The sequence below is a fragment of the Macaca nemestrina genome, chromosome 11 (assembly GCF_043159975.1).
Source record: "Macaca nemestrina isolate mMacNem1 chromosome 11, mMacNem.hap1, whole genome shotgun sequence".
Taxonomy (NCBI): domain Eukaryota; kingdom Metazoa; phylum Chordata; class Mammalia; order Primates; family Cercopithecidae; genus Macaca; species Macaca nemestrina.
This window is the reverse complement of record NC_092135.1, coordinates 22,035,994-22,049,211: the sequence shown is the minus strand read 5'-3', so window position 1 is coordinate 22,049,211 and position 13,218 is coordinate 22,035,994. Positions and strand designations below refer to the sequence as shown.

The following is a 13,218-nucleotide window of genomic DNA, read 5'->3' as shown; positions in this document are numbered from 1 at the left end:
TTACAGGCTATATGCAAAACAAATGATCTCTGTATTCTTTTAAGTTGTATGAATGCCTGGAGACTGGGATAGCCAGTGGCAAAGTGATGAGGACCATTGGGGACAGGTCCATGTTGTGATGATTAATTTTATGTGTCAATTTCACTGGGAGATGGGGTGCCCAGTGTAGATTTCTGAGTGTGTCTGGATAAGATTAGCATTTACATCAGTGAATTTAGTAAAGTAGACAGGCTTCTGCAATGTGGGTGGGCATCAACCTAACCATTGAGGTCTTGAATAGAACAAAAGGCAGAAGAAGGAATTTGACCCTTCTGACTGAATGCATGAGCTTGGACATCAGTCTTCTCCTGTCCTCAGACTGAGACTTACACCATCCACTTCCCTCGTTCTCAGGCCTTCAAACTCAGTTGGAACTACACCACCAGCTTTCCCCGCTCTCCAGCTTACAGATGGCATATCATGGGACTTCTCATCCTCCATAATTGTGTGATATATATATATATCTCACCCAATTGTATATGTGTATATATCCTATTGGTTCTCTTATTGCTGGAAAGCCCTAATAAACATCTCAACCAGTACGTATTACAGCCTACTGTGTCTAGGGTACTATGGTCAAATTGGTAATACAAAATGCATAAGCATAGCCTTTAAATCCAGTTGAGGAAGCAGAACATTTATAACGAAATTAAGTTAACACATTTGCTAGGTGCTAAATGAGCAGGACAGACAATTATTACAGAGTTTCCTAAAAGCAAGATATTTCAGTGTCCTGAGCAACATAGAAAAGCCCATACTGAAGAACTGTGCTGGGCTTAAAGGAAGGATAAGCCTTACATAAGTAGGCTATGAAAGAAAAGGAAGATTGTCTACCTAGGTTCATTTGCCAAGACCAAGGAATATATCCTCAAAGGATGATATTTGGTAGGGCCTTGCGTTTCTTTCTAAAGCACCTAAAACCATTCATCTCTAACACTGGGCATTTTTATTTTGGGACACCAGCCTTTGGTAAATCCACCAACAGCTGATGTCCATGTCTTTCTGCACAAGTCTATGTCACTAGGCAAAATATTATAACAGCTATGTCTTTGCCATAGAGAAATGGCTTTGTCGTGTATTTTGGAGAATATCTCTTTACACAGTGCATCAAACACAATAGTGTGTACTTAAAGGTTAGCTATTCTACCAAAGACACAATGCCTCTGGGAGGCCCAAAAAATCTGAAGCCAGATGATTAGGTTGGAACTCAAGCTCTGCTATTCAACAGCTATACGGACTTTGCCTGATCATGTATCTGTTTCCTCACTCATAAACTGAGACTATAAATGCCTGCCTACTTATAGGATTATGTTATAAGGGTCAAATAAAGAGATGAAGGAGAATATTATACAAATATTAAGTACAAATATGTATGTTATTTTTAATCTTTAACTGAGATCCGTATTTCTCTTTAATGTAAAAATACTGTTAGGAAATATCATTTTGAGTTGTTTCTGATGAAAAGAGGATGAAAATCCCATTGCAAAATTGAATATGGCTTAAAAAAAAAAAAAGATTCTACAGGCCGAGAACTCCAGACCACCAAACAAATAAGGCAAACTAGGAAACAGGTGGCGCAGTTCCAAAAGATTGAGAAGAAACGCCAAATCATTTTATTGACAGCAATTACCAGTTGATTATCATTTTATGTATTTATAATTGATCCACATATGTCATTTTCTGCTAAGTAGTGTGACTGCTTCCTTTTCTAAAAACAATCCAAAAGGAATCAAGGGGGATTTATGGATCACTTATCCCAAGATCAAACTCCTAATTTTAAGGAATTTACAATCAAGGTAGAGTAAAATAATAGCATGCATTAAGCCAAAAGCAATTCTGGACAGGGCATAACTAAATGCCAAATTGTATACGCAAGTGAATTTAATGACAGTGATACAGACAATGAAACATTTGAAAAATAGGCTGGTATCCATTTGAAATAGCTAAGTAAAGGTGTTTAGAAGAGACAAGAGGTTTTAGAAACTAAGATAAAATGGGAAACAAAAGTCTGAAAGGATAGAGAGGAGAAAAAAATACATTTACAATAAAATTCAACATTGGAGAAAGAAAACATTACAGTATCCTCATGAAAATCTATTTCCAAATACTTTAAGGTTAACAAAACTTAGAATATCTTAACACACTACCTGTGTAGTAAGCTAAATAATGAAGGCAGAAGAAAAGAACCCCCAAGAGGCAATAAAAATGAAATCCGAGTACTTGGAAAAACATATTCAGAGGATCACTGGGGGCCTAACTTATTTGTTTGGTTAATTTTCTCATTTTATTCCTTTTCAATGGAAGAAAATGTTCATTATGGTATGCAGCTAATTTTCCATCTTTTGACTTAATGTACTAAAACAGTTTTACATAAAAAATTTCATTTGTCAAATGCCAAACATCTGCACCCTTGATTACGGATCTGCTATTGAGACTCTGGTTTTTCAGGTACCATATGTCACCGTATTTCACTTCAATTTAATCTTTGTTTATGCACACTCAGGTGTGTGTGTGTGTGTGTGCGCGCGCGCACAGGCACACAAAGAAAATGACATCTGGTACCCAGGAAAAGGAAAGGCATAGATGGGCTGGGAAAACAACACAACCAGATTTGTGTCTGATCATAAACTAAGCCACACACACTGCATTCACAGTTACAGACTATAATATCCAGTGGGGCCACAACTTAGAGCTTGTATAATAAAAATATTAAAAAGACAAAAAGAGGCAAGAGGGAAAAGGATATTTTTAAAGGCATGTTTTAATGTATAATTATTCTATAAATAAAGATTAAAATAGTAAGGCATAAGAAAAATAGATGGAATGCATATGCTTCAAAGAAAAATAAATTCTAGACAATGATTTTAGCCAAATATATAACCCATGCCTGCTCTACCTGGCTTCACCCACAGACCCATATTTTCCCTCAGGATCTTCATGGCTTTCCCTGTCCCTATTAATTTTGATTCCCAGTATGTGCTCCTCCTCTTATTAATGAGTGCTTCATCTTTCTTCTCCCAATTTAAATGAGACAACCTAGCAAAGAACAATGGGCCTGGAGTCAGGGGACCCAAGTTATGGCCACAGATTTTCTTCTAATTAGTTACACAACCTGGTACAATTTACTGCACACCTGCCCCATGCAACGCAAGAGTTTCTCCCATCTGGGTCTCAGCTTCCTGATCTGAAAGGTGAAAAGTTTAAGCCTGTCCTCTTCAAGGTTCCAGAAAGCTCCCACAGAGAAGAGGATGCAAACCAATGTTTCTACTCCCACCTCTCATCTACCCCCAACCTGTCCCGTATCTGAGGTGGCTGGAGGAGAAAGCCAAGAAAAGAGGTGCTATATGCAAAATATTGTGGCTGAACTTCCACATATATAGGAACAAAGGTATACTGATCTTCAAGTCGTGGTTCAAAACCTACTATGTGCTCAAGAGCATTCTCGGCACTCTGGAGGACTTTCTTTTTTAAAAGAACTAGATATGCTCCTTCTCCTCATAAAAATTACAATATTTCCTTATAGAACTTACCATGTAGTTAGAAGAAACCTCAAAAATATAGCAAGAAAGAGAACAAAGGAAGACTCATACGTAATAGAGTGGCCTTGGAAAGGGACAGTTTTGTGCAGATGTAAATAACTAACAAAGAGTTCATGGAAGAAATAGGATTTTGCTAATTCAGCAACTAGTTACTGAGTGCATGCTCTGTGTCAGGTGCAAAAACAAACATAATTCTCGCTCTCATGAAGCTTACAGCTTAGCAGAAGATAGGCGTTGACAGAAGACCATGCTGCTATGTGAGAGATAAAAGGAAAAAACCTAGTAAGAAAGCTCAGAGGGAGCTTCTCTGAGGAAGTAACTCTCATACTAAAATCTAAAAACAAAACAGCACCAGCCAGGTGAAACAAACAAGGCAAGAATATTGCATTCTGAGTATGTAGCATGTGCGAAGGCCCTGTGCCAATTATGTGCTTGGCAGGTCTGAGGAACTGGAAGAAGCACATGTGGCAAGAATGCAAAAAGCAAGGAGCACAAGATGATGCTTAAGAGGAAAGCAAGACTAAGCATACCAGGCCTTGTAGGCCATGGTAGCAAATTTCATTTTGAAACATTATTGCCAGATGTACATGTCTTGTAACTGTTTGGGGAAGGGAATAGAGCAAGACAGGAGCAGATATGGGGAGGTATTTAAGAAACTACTTCGCAGACCAGATAAGAAATGATGACATGTTGGACTAGGATGGTGGTTGTGGGGAGGGGGTCAAGATGACCAAATTTGCGGATGTAATGGATATGGGTGTAGAAAAGAGATAGTTGTCAATGATAGTTCCTGGGCTTCTGATTTGCATAACAGAAGGAATGATAGTGCCATTAACTGAGAAAGAAACATAGAAAAGGCTACTCAGAGAAAGAGAGGATGATGAAATGCTCTGGAGAGGTTAAGATGGTGCTTTTGAGTTTAGAAACATGAAGATTATTCAAGACAGTAATTTCAGGTGTCATGTGGGGTCAGGTGACAGATAAGAGAGGAATGAAGGGCTGGAGATCAATTAAGAGTAAAGTGTACCCTAGTCTTCACTCACCTGTCAGCATCTTCATGGCTCCTATGTTATCAACACAGGAGCCCATAGGTTATATCCCATGCTGATATAAAGACACAAACAAGACATACACACACACACACACACACACACACACACACACACCTCAAATCACTTATTAGAAATTGTCCCTAAATGATCAAATAGGTAAGAAATAGGCTGAATTCAATTTTTATAGTCTGAAATGGTTCAAAGCACAAAATATGTTGCTTCTTTTATCCTCCTTAATATTTCTCTCTCTCTGTCTCTCTCAATCTCTCTCTCTCTCTCTCTCTCTCTCTCTCTCTCTCTCTCTCTCTCTCTCATTTCAGTGTAACTCTCTAAATATCTCATACTTTTCTACTGATAACCAATGGCTACATCTTTGTAAGCATCAACTCAAGAAATTTACCTGTATCTTCCTCTAAAGAAAGTTGACCACGAGGACACACCCAAACCACCGAAGAGCTTCTGCCTTGGTTTTCAATCCAGTGTCTGAAGCTGGGAGGTTCTTTCTGGCCCTCATCACCCCATTTTCAACCTCCACTAAACTGCAGCAACACTGTGGCAGCAGAGGCAGGCCATCTGAGAGACACTGGGTTATTCTTTCCTCAAATAAGACACTGCTTTCATCCTCTGGTGTATAGATGAATTGTTGCCCTGGCCTAGAGAACTAAACTTAAATTTCTTTCTCCTTGATGCTTAAGGCCATACAAACTTCTTGTTTTCTGTATGTCCTAATAGCTCAGGACCAGCTATTCATCCTTTCAGATACTGATCCCAATAGGTCTAGACAGGAGAATACCATAAATGTGAGTTTTCTAAGTATTGTGGATATTGCATGTACTACTCTATATTACGCTGCGTACTCCAAGTCCATGAAAGATCCCCAGAAAAACTGGGTCAGAAATCCTGCAAGGGTCTGGAGCTGACCTAACACTGCCAGAGAAACCAGTGATTTTCATGAGTGTCTTTTTGCTATGGTTACCATCAGGTCAAATCTGACCACTAATCACAGAAACTATAGTAACTATGTTAATCTGTAGCATGTTTTCTTTTCCGGTGTTTGTTCTGGTTTTCTAATCCTAGGTTTCTATTTATCAGCACTGCGCTCTTAGGTAAGGGAAGTCAGAAACTCTGTCTCAAAGAGATGGAGATATAAGTATATAAATTAACCAGCTAATCCCTAAGTCTACCCAGACATAGAGATTATGATGCTCAATGCTATTGCTAAACCATGTCAGATCACTCCTTCTCCATCACTGATCACACAGAGATGGAGACACCTTCTAGTGTTGGGAAGAGTAGCTGATTGTGATTTGGGGACAACAGGGAAGCTCTTATTGTGAAGAAATTCCTTTTATTTTCTTACTGCATCTGAAATTCCATTGCCTCTCTTTTTGGTGGTTTTACTGATTATTAGAATGCAAAAAAGCACATTTTGCCAAGCATCGTGAATGAAGAATTTAACTTTAGCTCTTGCTAGGACAAGAGGCTCCCCATGCCTTCCAGAGGAGGAGAGATGGGACAATGTGACTTGGAGGAGAGAGAAAAAAGAGCCTGAAGCCAGAAAACCCAGTCTGATCCTTTTCCCAGTGTTCCTTGGGCCAGTCCTGTTGCAGTTACTTAGTAATCAAAGAGCTCTGTAACAACAATCAACAAATGAACAAGAAATCAGAGGCTCAGCACCGAGCAGCATCCTTCAGGGAAAAGAGGATGAATCCGATTTACCTCCTTCAAGGTGCTTACAGTTTATTTTGTACAAATGTACAAAACAGATAAAAACTGCAGATGATAATAAATCCTCTCAATGCTAATTCTGGGAACCTGGTTTCTTATCAAACAGAGACTCCTTATTTCATATCTGCCATTTCCTGAAATTTATGTCATTAGAGTCCAATTCAATCATTATAAGCTATTTTATACTTCGGAAGGTCCACTTCAGAGTATGTAATTTCATAGCTAAAGGGATGAAACTAACTTATGCATAATGAGTCCTTTTTCAATCTGTCATGAGATTGGGGAATCTGTGATAAGCACGATAATGCCGCCCCCCATAAGAACCCTACAACCGAATCCCCAGAGCCTGTGAATATGTTATCTTACATTGCAAAAAGGACACTGCAGGTGCTGCAAAGGAAAAGGACTTGGAGATGGAGAGATGATTTTGATTCAATAATTATTAAGGGGGGCCCAATCTAGTCATATGAGTACTTAGAAGAATCTAGCCAGACGTGATGGCTCACACTTGTAATCCCAGCACTTTGGGAGGCCAAGGTGTGTCGATCATTTGAGGTCAGGAGTTCGAGACCAGTCTGGCCAACATGGTGAAACCTCGGGTCTACCAAAAATAAAAAAATAAAAAAAAAATAGCCAGGCATGATGGTGGGCACCTGTAGTCCCAGGTACTTGGGAAGCTGAGGCAGGAGAATGGCGTGAACCCGGGAGGTGGTTGCAGTGAGCCGAGATTGCACCACTGCACTCCAGCCTGGGTGACAGAGCGAGACTCTGTCTAAAAAAAAAAAAAAAGAAAGAGAGGAATCTCTCCTGGCTAGGTTAAAAAGATGAGAGGAAAGAAGAAACATTGGAAGCATAGGAGGGACTACACTGTTGCTGTAGGCTTTGAAGGTGTGGAAGAGATCATGAGGCAAGGAATGCAAGCTGTCCCTAGAATATCAAAAGGGTAATCAGTACAGCTTTCAGAGCTCCTTAAAAGCTCCAGAAAGGAACACAGGTATCCTGCCAATACCTTGACTTTAATCCAGTGAGTGAGACCCATGCTGGACTTTTAATCTGCAGACCTATAAGATAATAAATTTGTTTTAAGCCATTAAATTTGTGGTAATTTGTTATAGCAGCAATAAAAGACTATCTTGTTTCCCTTTCTATTTTGTCAACTGTAAAATAAGGACAATTTTCTTTTCATTTTTCTCTTAAATTGTTGCAAACATTAAAAGACAAATATTAAACAAAGATTCTTAAAGGAAAATAGTAAAAAGAAATCACATTTTAAAATTTTCTTCAATGCACCTCCTTTTACTAAATTTGACAAGAGTCAGTCAATTAGAAAATAAACCAGAAACCTAATATATCTTAACAGTTTCATGGCATCCCCAGGTAATCAGAGGCAATCTTTCATATTGATCATAATACAAAACTAGTTGAGTTATAGAGACACATATCTTGTCAGTTCTTCGGCAAATGTAAAGCCTCCCTTGGAAAAACACACTAATGAAATATTCTCAAAGTCAGTATGCAGATCTCCAACTGCTAGGCAAGTTAATGAGATGCATAGCTAGGGAGTTAGCATGCATCTTGAGCACTAGTTCTGCATAAGAAACACAGTTGATTCTGATCTCATCACCTTATCCATTTTTTACAGAAACATCTATCAGCAAAGAGACGACACTCCATGTATTAAAAGTTTCCACATCCACCCTTAGCTATCAGAAACAGGACAGCAGGCCATGTATTAGAGTTTGCAAACCTAATAAAATATTTTGCAAGTAACATATTTAATCAGTCAAACACTGATTATATTTGGTACACTCAAAATACTGAAGCTCAGCTACACAAAATGATTTGTCAACATTCCAGGAACAGCCCTTTAAAAAGATAACTTTGGGGTTTATATATTAGATGGGTCCAAAACTGAGCTTCCTAGCTAACATATTAGAAAAAAAGACTGTAACCTCAGATAATATTAAATAATCAAAGGGAGCATGTACATACACACACACACACAGTACAAAGTACATATATATGTACTTATAAAAAGCACATATAAGTACTTAGTACAAAGTACTAAACAGTTCTTTATATAATAATATATTTTTATATATGTAATGAATGAGTACAAATTTCAAAAATAATATCTAGAAAATGTTTTTAAAAGCAGAGAAGTGACAAAGCATAGGTCTAAAGCAACTATCTACATTCAAATCTTGGCCACACCATGTACTGCCTTTATACCTTTGGAAAAGTTTCTTTTTTGTACTTCAGTTTCCTGGTGTAAAATGGTGATAAATGAATATTAAGCTTAGTACATTGTTGTGAGGATTAATAAGGAGATAATGGATGCAAAATGTTTAGTACAATTCTGAGCCACAGCAGATACTCAACACATATTAGTAATTATTTCCATCAATTATGATCAAATGCTCAGGGTAGGAATCCAGTCCATGGATCACAGCTCATCATATCTATCTTTGCTACATCCTGATCAATTTCCTAATACCAACAGGGACAATTCAAAGGAAGACACTTATCCAGACCTTCTTTGTTAATGTAGTTAAGAATGACAGAGAAATTTCTTTGGTATATACTGTTACAAGCAACTACACGATAATACAATCTAAATCCCAAGAAAATGAGAAGAAAAATCAGGAAGATAATAAAAATGAACTTTAGAAAAGAAAGTGCTGCCCAAGTAATAAATTGGCTAAAATGAGATATTTCTGCAGAATTCAGAGCAAATGGGAATATCATGAAAAGTAAAGGTTTTAAACATAAAGAAGTAAATGTATAGCAACAGAAGTTTAAACAATGAAAAACAAAGTTAAAGGGTGTTACTAGCAAAAGACACAGAAATACCTGATGAAGCAAAAAGAGAGACATGGGGAGAAAAGGTTAACCGATCATGTTAAGGAGGCCGTCTTGCGTCGTCAAAATGTCTATAAAAACAAGTATCATCTGCTTTCTGCTAACCAAAGCAAGTACCGTCTGTCACAAGAGAAAACAAAATGAAACTGACATTGAGAGATGAAATACTAAATTGTTCTTTAGCAGCTGGATGTCTTCAAACCAGAACTTTAATGGCCCACATTGTAGAATGGTTGAGGAATTTCTGGACGTTAGTACTAAGAGCTCCATTCTCCTTGGTTATTCATTATCTCTTTGCCTTTATCTTTGAGAAATCACCTTATACAAGGATATCCTACAAGATAACGCTCATCCTCCAATGACACACATCTCTTCCACATTAAATAACCAACCAACTAACTAAAAAGCCTGTGCTATGCCTATCATTGTTCCAGATATTACTTGAGTCATGAAAGAAGTATAAAACAGGTGCTTATTGATGATATTGTCTTGTAATTAACCCCCAAACTTCTTCAAGGAAAGCTCCCCATCAGTATGCCACAAAATAAATTAGAATCACATATTTACTTAGAATAAACAATTCCATTAATGTATAGGGCTAAATCTACTCTACTTTCTAGGGAAGTTGGGATATCAGAATTATCCTGGGGAGTTTTTAAAAATACTAGATTCTCTGCTCCTTCCACAGAGCCAAGATGACTGCAGGTAGGACTCTCCCTTTCAAACACGCTCCGTGGTGACGCCAGGCAAAGGAAAGCGTGTGCCCTGGGCCATCTTCCACTAGCTCCTTCCATGGGACACTCCCTTCCTCATTTTATTAGATTATGTGCATATGTTAAACAGGGTATAAAAGCACAATTTTGGAATTAATTATAGAAAGAGTCAAAACCCTGCTGTATAATGTAATAACTAAATGACCTCTCTAAGTCTCCTTTCTTCATCTGTAAAATGGGGAAAATAATGCCTGTTTCAGAAGTCTGCTCTGTTAATCTAAGGACTAAATGACCCTAAGTGTTTAAGGTGCTTGACAGTGATTTCTCCTTCAGAGGACAATTAGTTGTTGCCAAGGTGATCACAACACCAGCAGCAGCAGGAGTCAGTCTCAAAACAGAACCACAATAACATCTAGAAGGAAAAGACGCCCCTTGGCTTTTGTACGTCAATACACAAACAGCCGAAAGGATTCTTTGCTGAAATTAACTCATCTACAGTGGGTATGGTGGAGGCCAGTCTGGGTGGGGTCTCAGAGCCATAGTCCCTGTAACTCTGGGCAATCAATTCACCAAGAGACCAAAAGCACTAGTCTCTACATCATTCAGAGAACGTAAAAGGCAAGAAGACTGAACTTCCTCTTTATAACTCCCAAGTTGTTCTCCAATTATGCCCTAGTTACTTTGTCCTTTCTAGTGTGAATATGGTTCACTCTCCCTCTTCAGAGGCGCTTGAAATAAGGGTGGTGATCCTTGAGCCATGATCCAGGAGCCCCGCTATCTTATTATGTTCCTAGTTATTCACGTCCTGATGTAATTTGTTGTGTTCTCTGTAGACAGCATACATTTATTGAAGTCTTACTAGGTCCTATGCATACTGCAAGAGCTGCCTTTCTAAAGTTTGCAACAGAGCAAGGAGATCCACAGTGAAAGTTGAGCTGCAGCACGCATCACTGGTAGAAGGTTTTAAAATGATGTGAAAGTTCCCATAGAAGCCACTGAGTCTGGAGCTGGAACAGAGCACACACATTGCCTATACTAAGAATTCCAAGGCAGGAGAAGCTCACAGTGAACACCAGCCAAACCGAGGAAGGAGACCTTGCAGAGCTCATGGTCATCTGACTCCAGCACCAGCCAGATAAGCAAGTAATATCCAAGAAAGGGACCTGCTCCACCAAGTCCAGCTGCTGTGCTTGTCAATCACAAAAAAGGACTTTTTCTTCACCCCATCAGCTACTACCATGCTCTATTCCAACCCAGCCAACAGTTGTTTAGGAAACTGGAGCAGGGAGGAGACAGACGGAAGGGGGAGAAAGCAGTTCATGCTAGCCAGTCCCTGCAGACACACTCCAGAGGAGTCAGGCCCAGGGAGTTCTGAACTATCACACAGGATGGAGTTTCCAGTTTCAAACTAATTATAAATGAATATCAAGTATGACAAAATTATCAGGAGGGACTGAGAAGCCACTAATTGGCAACTTTACATTTTCTTTCCTTCTTTCCCTCAGCAAGTACATTGGATATGGAAGCTTAACAAGTCGAGCTGATATAAATTACTGGGAAAAAAAATAGTCCATGTAAATACATGACTCTGTAAAGACTGGCCAGTCATACCTACCACATTTGCTTTCTTTTTTTCTAATTTTCATTAGAAACATCAAACTCACATGCAATTGTCATTTTTATACATCAAAAGGTCCAAATATTAGTCATTTTATATGGTTCTACCTAATATTATTCTTGCAATTATCTGTAAGTTTGTTTTTTAAAGCAATGGATTCTCACTTATCCTTCACCTAAATTCTCTAATTGGTAAAATTTTGTAGCATTTGCTTTTTGGTTCTTTCTCTCTCTGTCTCTCTCTCAAATAGATACAAATATTGGTATATTTAGTGCTGAAAATTTTGAAAGCTGCAACATTATAATGTTTTACTTTCAAATACTTCACGTGTATTTGTAAGAACAAGGAAATTACCTTATGTAATCTTAGTATAATTATTAAACTCAGGAATGTGACATTGATATGCTACTGTTATCTAATATACAGTCCATATTCTAAGTCTTCCAGTTATCCCACTAATGATCTTCATAGCATTGTTTTCTAATCTAGAACCATACATTTCATTTGTTTACTCACTCTTTTGTTCCCTTTACTCCAGAAACTTCCTTAGCCTTTCTTTTTCATTTGTAGTATCAGTGTTCTTGAAGGATACAAGCCAATTATTTTGTTGACTAAACCTCATGTTGAATTTATCTGATGTTTTCTTATGTTTCCTTGCATTTGTGACAAAATAACACAGAAGTGATGCTATGTCCTCAGTGCCTTGCATCAGGAGGCAGGTGATGTGGCTTTGTTTCACTCCTGGGGATGCTGAATACGATCACTAGGTTCAGGGTATCCTCCAGGTTATTCCACTGTGTAAGTTATTATTTTCCACTTAGAATTAGCAAGTAATCTCTGGAGGAATTAGCTACCATTTTTATTTGTAGCTCAACCAACACTAATTGAGCATCCACCCTATCCAGCACCATTTGAGGTGCTAAGGATATCACAGAAAATAAGAAACAAAAATGTCTTCCTTCTAGGATCCAGAAAAGGTGGAGAAATACTGGCCGTAAACAAATAATAAGGTATTTAGTATGCCAGAAGACAGCTGAAGAGAGTTTATGGAGGAATGTGTGTGCTTCTATTTTAAGTAGGGTGGTCAGGGAAGGCCTGCTTGAGGAGGAAATAGAGCAAAGACTTGAAGGGGTGAGGACCAGAACAGTGGTGAAGGGGAGAGCTTTCCAGACAGAAGGCCTAGCAAATGCAAATGGCCTGAGGTGCCCATTATGTTTAAGAAATACCAAAGAGCCAACTTAGCTGAAAAGCAGAGTGATCTAAGCAAAGAGGAGAGTAGCAGGCTTCTTGGGATTCTTTCCTTAGAAGAAAACTCCCTATACTTCTAAAACGAAGAAAGAAGGGAGGTAGAGGAAATGCATTGGCCAATATAATTTTGACATCAAGAGCAGAGCTCATTTCAGCCTCAGCTGGACTAGGGGGGCATAAGTAAGGTCCTCAGGAGCCTCTGTAGCTCTTGCCCCCAATTCCTTCCTCCAGGTGGTGGCTCAGATGGCCATCTCAAGTTCCATGTTTCATGGTACTCATTTAGTCTTCCCAGGGAGAGTGAGTGCCTTTTCCCCAGTACATTGAGGACAGGTCCAGAGAACAAGGTTCTGGACATTACCTGGCTCCAGTCGTATTCCTGAGTAAATCCCTAAGGGATAAGGACTGAGGGAAAAAGAAGG

The 13,218-nt window shown here is 38.7% G+C and overlaps 1 protein-coding gene across 2 annotated transcripts in view; it reads right to left on the bottom strand.

Annotated features, from left to right (window-relative positions):
- LOC105492585 (thrombospondin type 1 domain containing 7B) overlaps positions 1-13,218 on the bottom strand; it is a 900,526-nt gene that overhangs the window by 833,374 nt on the left and 53,934 nt on the right. Inside the window, exon 1 of one of the 2 annotated variants that reach the window (XM_071072672.1) lies at positions 5,031-5,183. The exons of the other annotated variant lie outside the window; for it this stretch is intronic. The gene's annotated coding sequence lies outside the window, so the exon portion shown is untranslated. Of the gene's footprint in view, positions 1-5,030; positions 5,184-13,218 lie in introns of those variants that run through there. 2 annotated transcript variants of the gene reach the window in all.